Source organism: Somniosus microcephalus, unplaced genomic scaffold, assembly GCF_052327205.1.
Source record: "Somniosus microcephalus isolate GS21.2 unplaced genomic scaffold, FLI_Smic_1.0 unresolved_chr1, whole genome shotgun sequence".
Classification (NCBI taxonomy): domain Eukaryota; kingdom Metazoa; phylum Chordata; class Chondrichthyes; order Squaliformes; family Somniosidae; genus Somniosus; species Somniosus microcephalus.
In genome coordinates this window covers 16,968,298-16,977,331 of record NW_028225179.1, presented here as the reverse complement: position 1 = coordinate 16,977,331, position 9,034 = coordinate 16,968,298, and the positions used below count along the sequence as shown (strand labels likewise).

The 9,034-nt window shown below is 43.6% G+C and overlaps 1 non-coding gene across 1 annotated transcript; it reads left to right on the top strand.

Annotated features, from left to right (window-relative positions):
• The first annotated feature begins 2,058 nt into the window (after nucleotides 1-2,058).
• trnai-uau (transfer RNA isoleucine (anticodon UAU)) lies at nucleotides 2,059-2,155 on the top strand. The gene is made up of 2 exons: nucleotides 2,059-2,096; nucleotides 2,120-2,155. It is a non-coding gene; the product is annotated as a tRNA-Ile (tRNA).
• Nucleotides 2,156-9,034: the final 6,879 nt, after the last annotated feature.

The following is a 9,034-nucleotide window of genomic DNA, read 5'->3' as shown; positions in this document are numbered from 1 at the left end:
AGGGCCTATAAGACAGAGTAAGGGACGCTCAGGAGGTATCAGAGAGGCTGATGGATGCAGGGTTATTGCTTTCTAAACCTCACATTTTCTAAATATCAATAAAAGCAAAAGATGAATCCGGATGTAACAGATGGTCTGCCGTGTCCCACGTGGGGCAATGAGAAGGTAGAATGGGGCCGGACTGAACATTTGCAGCGCTCAGAAATACATTTATAACTGACACAGATTCCCCCACTCAATACAATAATAAATAACACAGGTACATCTAAATATATTTGTAACGAACAGAAGTGCAAATGCATTTACATCTAACACAACAGCAACTCACAAATACGTTCGTATCTAATATGGACACACACAAATATACTTACAACCATCACCTGTGATTGCTTGATAAAAAATACTTTAATTGTTTGTCTTTAAAGCCATGATATTTACATGATATTTGCATTGACCTTCCTCCTAAGCCGCTGGAGATTGATGGAGAATGATTTGGGTCCTGAACGATCATTTCTTGGGTGGATTAGAACAAATTTTGAGCGCAAGTCCAATATTAGAAGTCAACGTTAAAAAGAGGCTCACGTGGGACCTTTCGCAAATTTCAATCTACGATCCACAAAGCGAGATTCATAACCCTAGACTTAAGAGTCGCTCTGTCTAGAATACAGGCCCAATCAACTGGTTATCAAACGTAAAATCAAATAGATTTGTCATGTATTGTCCATGGCATTTTGACTGAGATGTGTGCCCGCAGTTCCATTCCGGTTCCAAGCCCTCTTTTTAATGTCGATGACTTGCCCAGAATGTGCTTGGAGAAGTGTTAGAATCACAGTACAGCTCTTCCCATGGTCGCTTCCTCTAAATCTCCGTCCAGGATTTTCGCCAGTGCAAGGTTCCTCAACCTGAGCTACTGTTTAATTTGTTCTCGGCATTAACTCTGCTGATCCTTTAACTTGTTCCACTACACGGCATCTCCAAATATGTCGATTGCACCTCGAGGGCACTTTTCATACGTAAAGCTGCAACATCTGCCGGAGAGAGATTCAATTTCAGCGGGTCCAAAACAATGAGTCGATCGAAATCAAACTTTACATCCTCACCTACACGCTGCAGATGCAAATCCCTGCGCTCCTCTGCTTCAGTGATTTCTTGTATCACAGCGATGGGCAGTTTACGCTCTCTGAGGCTGCGATCGCTGCTGTCCGCCGGCAGTGGGCGCTTGGTGAGAGCGGGGCCGGACAAGCGGCCTGAACTTCGCTACTGTCTCGGGCCTCACTCACTCCCAGAGCTGGGGACCAGCAAACAAACTCATGGGTTTGTTGCCGGGTCTGAAATGCGGCTCTGAACTGGTGCTGTTAACCGAGGCAGCGCTGTAGGATCCTGTAATGATCTCTCACACTGTTGGCATCTCTGTTGATTTTGAGTGTTTACAGAAGTGTATAGAGAAAAGGAGAATACCGCGTGGCTGTAAATGTATTTTATTAATCTCTACCGGTAAAACATGATTGAACCAGGGACCTGTTGCACTTTAGACAGAAGTGATAACCTTCGGAAACTGCTGCTCATTAAATAATTAGAGAAACAGCTCAGAACAGCAATTGTAATCTACAAATACTCTTACCCTGTGATACGGATTCCATTCCCCATCGAGGAGTTAACTTTAAGAAAACTGTTTATTCTATTAAATAAATCTCATTAGACTGTGTGAGAAGTTTGTTGTTATCGTCATTAATCAACCGGTACCTCACATGGTTAACGAATCATGGGCTCAACTTTAAAACTTTTTTTGTTTTGCATGTGATGAATTTTCATCGGTTCACATTTTGCAGACTGTGTTTTAGGAGTTGCGTATAAATGTTCAGTGTTTATGACACCAGGATCTGGTGCAGCCTTTGGTAAATTCCCCAGCTCGCTAACACATGAGAGTAACTCCTGCTTCACTCTTTCATATAAACCCAGCAAATGCGCCTCAATTAAAAAACATTGCACCCCCGCAAGATTAGACAACCTGAAATGTGCAAGTAAATGTGCACGGATAACAAGCTTTACCCAAGCGTAGCTCTAGTGGCGCAATCGGTTAGCGCGCGGTACTTATATAACAGTACGGTTGCTCGGAGAAATGCCGAGGTTGTGAGTTCGAGCCTCACCTAGAGCAGTCAATAGTTTTGCGGTGTGATATTTCGACCGGAGCAGAAGGTACAAACCATCTACTTGTTAGCTGTTCCACGTGGGCCCACCGTGTTGCAATAACGGATGGGAGCTTTAAAGGAGCCCTTTGGTGTTACTTATTGACAGGGGGGAATGTGGGGCCAGTTTTGACTCTTAAACCAGCAACTATCAGGCAAAGAATAATGTGCAGGAAATAGATTCGATGTCAACGCAGTTTACTAAGCCTTTGGCACAAACGAGAAGGTGTGTGCACTCACGTTTTATCTGTACATGTTTCCGACATCACGTTGAACACAAACAACGATTCAGCTGAACATGATGTTGAGAATTGCAAGGACGGAAGTTACGTACAGACAATCGCCCGAACACCAAATCCCGAATGAGGTTGTCACCGACCTTCTTGTTATGGGGAGAATTGTGAGCAGATTCAGGGAAACTGCTCATATAAAGACATGGATTAAGGAAAAGATAAACATATTTCAAATTAATGAACAGGTCCTCTGTGAACTGGGCTCGCACTAGAGCAGAGAAACCTAATGCGATTTCATACAAAAATCGGCAGCTCGTTGGTCTTGGGGGATGACTCTCGATTTGGGATTTTTGCTATTTAAAATGTGAGAGGTCCAGGGTTCAAATCCCGGACCAGCCTCGCCACATTTAGAAAAAACTCAACAACTCAGACATCACAGCTGGAATCGCCTTTCTTTAATAAAGACGAACACACTGAATGATCCGGGACTCTGAGCACGCCCGGTTTAAACAGACAAAGAGTGATCCTTGACTGACCACGACCTCGCCCATTACAGACAGGCCTGATTAACATTCCTTATGAAATCGATGGAAACATAAATCGGGCGGCCGATTACGCTGCGCGAGTTTTTCTAGGGCGTCAAGTTGAAGTTTTACTCCACCTTCAGTTTTCCCTTTATCTCCGTCATTTCACTCCAGCCAAATGAACTGAGATTAGGTGTCAGCCGTGGCTCAGCGGTAGCAAACTCAAGCCCCTCTCCAGAGACCTGAACACATAATCCTGGCTGACACTCCAGTGCAGTACTGAGGGAGAGCTGCACTGTCGGCGGTGCCGTCATTATGGTATGGCGTTAAACCGAGGCCTCAGACCCCATGAGAGTATGCCGAAAAGGATAAGGATGTCTCTCCATTGTACTGTCCATTATTTATCTCTCAACCAAAGACACTAAAAGATAAAATCTCGTCATTAAGTTTGATAAATATTTTTGAAATTACATTTCCTCCTAAACGATAAAGTTTTGTTTCTGCTCCCTAATTATTTGGCTTTGTTCCTGCTAGAATTTCATTTGGGGCCAATGCGAAAGAGGTCGGGATGGTTCTCAATCTCCAATTCGCAATTTCTGCTCCACCTTCATTCAAGAAGTTGAAGAACTCTAGTGGTCTGTTATAATTTTAACGAGATTGCAGGGGCACAGACCTGCATCACTAGTGTGATTTTGACGACATTCAGATTCAAAGCCTACTTTACGCAAAATTCAGTGAAATGCTTGGAAGGTTTATCAGCATCAAACGTGTATTGGAATAACAACGACAATAGGATTTGAACCCACACTTGCACAGCACAATGCATTAGCAGTCCGTTGCCTCTCGGCCACCCCATCTCATGCATACACTGCGCTCAACCATTCCATTTCCTACTCTGAAAGGAATTCCCCTTCACCGCTTCTCCTGCCCGTGCTCACAGGTTTACAATGTTGAAAATGTACAAACAACTTCATGTAAGCAAAAGGCCCTCCGGTATCTTTATGTGAGGGTCTGTCAGAAATGGTCGGTTTGAAGCCAGATTCAGAACAGGGAACAAAACGTTTTGCCCCATTATTTAAACGATCACGGCATGACTCGAACATGTAATTTTATGATAAAGGAGCGATTCACACCAAAATCAGACACCTTATGCATTAGGGCACGCGGTCCCTCCTACCGCCGAACTTGTTGTTATGGGGAGAATTGTGAGCAGATTCAAGGAAACTGCTCATATAAAGAACTGGGATTAGGAAAAGATAAACATATTTCAAATTGGAGGAGGTAGGACCGGTACAAATTGGACAGTTTGCACCTGGGCGGGACCGGGACCGATGACCTAGTTTTTGTAGTGCTGTTGGGGAGGGTTTAAACTAAAATGGCAGGGGGTTTGGAACCTGTCCATGGAGACAGAGGAAAGGGAAGCAAGGATAGAAACAAAAGACAGGAAGGAGAAAAGCAAAAGTGGAAGGCAGAGAGATCAAGGGTGTAAATCAAACAGGGCTACAGTAAATAATAATTCTAAAATGATTAAGATTGTTAAAAAGCAAGCCTGTATTCTTTGTGTCTTATCACAAGGAGCATTAGTAATATGGTGGATGAATTAGCTGTGCAAATTGATGTAACTGGATATGGTGTAGTTAGAATTACGGAGACATGGCTCCAGGGTGACCAAAGCTGGGAATTCCACATCCAGTGGTATTCATTATTCAGGAAGGACAGGCAAAAACTTAAATGAGGTGGAGTAGCATTGCTGGTTAAAGAGGAGATTAACACGATAGTAAGGAAGGATATTAGCTCTGATGATGTGGAACCTGTATGGGTGGAGTTGAGAAATACCAAGGGGCAGAAAACATTAGTGGGTGTTGTATACAGACCCCCAACCAGTAATGCTGAGGTTGGGGATGGCATTAAACGGGAAATTTGAGATGCGTGCAATAAGGGCACAGCAATTATCATGCGTGACTTTAATCTACATATAGATTGGGCTAACCAAATTAGGAACAATACTGTGGAGGAGGAAATCCTAGACTGTATACGGGATGGTTTCCTGGATCAATATGTCGAGGAACCAACCAGAGATCAGGCCATCTTAGACTGGGTATTATGTAATGAGAATGGATTAATTAGCATTGTTGTTGTGCGAGGCCCCTTGGGGAGGAGCGATCATAATATGATAGAATTCATCATTAAGATGGAGAGTGAAGTAGTTGACTCAGAGACTAGGGTCCTGAATTTAAATAAAGGAAACTACGATGGTATGAGGCACGAGTTGGCAAGGATGGATTGGGGAACGTTAATTAAAGTGTTGATGGTTGGTAAACATTTAATTATCACATGGATGAACTACAGAATTTGGTCATCCCTGTTTGGAATAAAATAAAACAAAAAAGGTGACTCAACTGTGGCTTACAAACGAAATTAGGCATAGCATAAGATTCAAGGAGAGGGCATATAAATTGGCCAGAAAAAGCAGTAAACCTGAGGATTGGGAGCAGTTTAGGATTCAGCAGAGGAGAAAGGGATTAATTAAGAGGGGGAAAATAGAATATGAGGGTAAGCTTGCAGGGAACATAAAAGTGACTTTAAAAGCTTCTATAGATATGTGAATTGAAAAAGATTGGTGAAGTCAAGCGTAGGTCCCTTGCAGTCAGAATCAGGGAAATTTATAATGGGGAACAAACTGACCAATTAAATACAAACTTTTGTTCTGTCTTCACAAAGTAGGACACAAATAAACTTCCAGAGATTTCGGGGAACATAGGTCTAATGACAGGGAGGAATTCAATGAAATCAGTATTTGTAGGGAAATGGTGTTAGGGAAATTGACGGGATTGAAGACCAATAAATCCCCAGGGCCTTATAGTCTACATCCTAGGGTACTTAAGGCAGTGGCCCTAGAAATAGTACATGCATTGCTGGTCATCTTCCAGAACTCGATAGACTCTGGAATAGTTCCCATGGATTGGAGGGTAGCTAATCTAACCCCACTATTTAAAAAAGTGGTAGAGAGAAAATGTGGAATTATAGACCGGCAAGCCTGACAATGGTAATGGGGAAAATACTAGAATTCACTTATAAAAGATTTAATAGCACAGCACTTGGAAAACAGTGACAGAATCGGAAAAAGTCAACATGGATTTACAAAAGGTAAATCATGCTTGAATAATCTACTGGAATTGTTTGAGGATGTAACTGGTAGAATAGATAAGGGAGAACCAGTGGATGTGGTGTATTTGGACTTGCAGAATGCTTTTGATAAGGTCCCACATGAGAGGTTGGCGTGCAAAGTTAAAGCCCATGGGATTGGGGGTAAGGTACTGACTTGGATAGGGAACTGGATGGTAGAGAGGAAGCAAAGAGTTGGAATAAATAGGTCATTTTCTGAGTGGCATGCAGAGTGTTGTGGGGTACCGCAGGGATCGGTTCTAGGACCCCAGCTATTCACAATATATATTAATGATCTGGACGAGGGAACTAGATGTAATATCTCCAAGTATGCAGATGAATCAAAGCTGGGTGGGCGTGTGTGCTGTGAGGAGGATGCCGAGAAACTCCAGTATGATTTGAACAGGTTGGGTGATTGGGCAGATGCATGGCAGATGCAGTATAATGTGGATAAATGCAAGTTTATCCACTTTGGTGGCAAAAACAGGAAGCCAGATTATTATTTGAATGGCAATAGATTGGGTGAAGGGGAAGTGCAACGAGACCTCGGTGTCCTTGTGCAAGAGTCGCTGAAGGTATGCATGCAGGTGCAGCAGGCGAAGGCAAATGGTATGTTGGCCTTCATCGCGAGAAGATTCGAATACAGGAGCAAGGATGTCTTGCTGCAGTTGTACAGGGCCTTGGTGAGACCAGAGCTTCTGTACTATGTGCAGCTTTGGTCGCCTTATCTGAGGAAGGATGTTTTTGCCATGGAGGGAGTGCAGCGAAGATTCACCAGACTGATACCTGGGATGGCAGGATTGACGTATGAAGAGAGATTGCATCAATTAGGCTTATATTCGCTAGAGTTTAGAAGAATGAGAGGGGATCTCATTGAAACGTTTAAAATTCTGATAGGACTAGTCAGACGAGATGCAGGAAGAATGTTCCCGATGGCGGGGGAGTCCAGAACCAGGGGTTAAGGGGTAAGCCATTTACGACTGAGATGAGGAGGAATTTCTTCACCCAGAGAGTGGTGAACCTGTGGAATTCTCTACCACAGAAGGCAGTTGAGGCCGACTTATTAATTATATTCACGGAGGAGTTAGATATATTTCTTAAGGCTAAAGGGATCAAGGGATATGGGGAGAAAGCAGGGAGAGGGTACTGAATTTGGATTATCAGCCATGATTTCATTACATGGCGGAACAGTCTCGATGGGCTGAGTGGCCTACTCCTGCTCCTATCTCCTATGTTTCTATGTTTCTATGTAATGAGCATGTCCTCTGTGATCTGGGTTCACACCAGCGCAGGGCAACCTAATGCAACTTCAGTTTGCTACAATAGCAGCTCGTTGGCCTAGGGGTAAGTTCATTGCGTAGTAGACCTTTGTTATTCAAAGTTTGAGGAATTATGGGTTCATAATCCCAGATGACACCCCCCCCCCCTACATTTAGTTAAACCTCACCAACTCGGACAACACAGCTGGAATCGCTTTTCTTTAAAAAAGACGAACACACTGAATGATCCCGGACTGTGAGCACACCCGGTTTAAACAGACACAGAGTGCTCATTGACTGACCACGACCTCGCCCATAATAGCCAGGCCTGATTATCATTGCTTATGAAATCGATGGAAACATAAATCGGGCGGCCGATTACGATGCGCAATTTATTCTAAGGCGCCAAGTTGATGTTTTACTCCACTATCATTTTTCCTTTTATCTCCGTCATTTCACTCCAGCCGAATGAATTGAGTTTAGGTGTCAGCCGTGGCTCAGCGGTAGCAGAGACCTGAGCACATAATCCTGGCTGACACTCCAGTGCAGCACTGAGGGAGTGCTGCACTGTCGGCGGTGCCGTCTTTCAGATATGACGTTCAACCGAGGCCGCAGATCCCATGAGAGTATGTCATAACGAATGAGGATTTCTCTCCATTGTACTACCCATTATTTATCTCTCAACCAAGGACACTAAAACAGAAAATCTCGTCATTAAGGTTGATAAATATTTTTGAAATTACATTTCCTCCTTAACGATAAAGTTATGTTTCTGCTCCCTGATCATTTGGCTTTGTTCCCGCTAGCCTTTCATTTGGTGCCAATCGCAGAGGAAGCAAGAGAGGTGGGGATGGTTCTCAATCTCCGATTCGTGATTTCTGCTCCACCTTTATTCAAGAAGCTGAAGAACTCCAGTGGTCTGTTATAATTTTAACAAGATACGAAGAGAGCAGGGACACAGACCTGAATCACCAGTGCGATTTTGACGAGATTACGATTACTGTCTCCACATAACTGAAGTCCCTCATCCCTGGAACCATTCCAGTAAATGTCTTCTATTCATTTCTTCCCTCTCAGAAGTAATTACAATGAAATGTTTATAAAGAAAAGCACGAACATAATAAAAAGTAAAGCGAAATAAATACTGAGCAAAATGGATGTGAATGTCTGGAAGGTGAAAAGAGAACATCTGACTTTTATTATCGATCAGTGAGAGGAATCATTCGCTTGCTCGGGTTTGTGTGGGTCGGTTTACTGATAAACCCGGGAATTGAGAGGAAGCTGGTTCATGGTTTGCAGAACAAGAGGGGCCCCTGGGGCGGAGCAAACAGCTGTCACTCTGCCACAACAGACAGAGAGGGTGACCATGTGTGTGGTCCCAGATTGCTCAGTCAGTAAAGCCTGAGGCTTTAATCTCAGCATCGTGGGGCCCAGCCCCACGTTGGACGGTTCTGTTATTTTATTTCTTTAAGCTGATTTCACAGGAGGTCCCCAGCTCTGAATTCCTGCAGTGAGTTCTGGGAGTGTTTGACATGAATGAAATTCAGCAGCGGTATCAGAAAATTTCTCCCTGATTCAGTCTATTATCTCTCCAGCATCTCGCTGCTGAACATTGAACTTCATATAATTTCCCCTGCAGCTCGGGGTTAGTTTGCTCTGTCAATGTT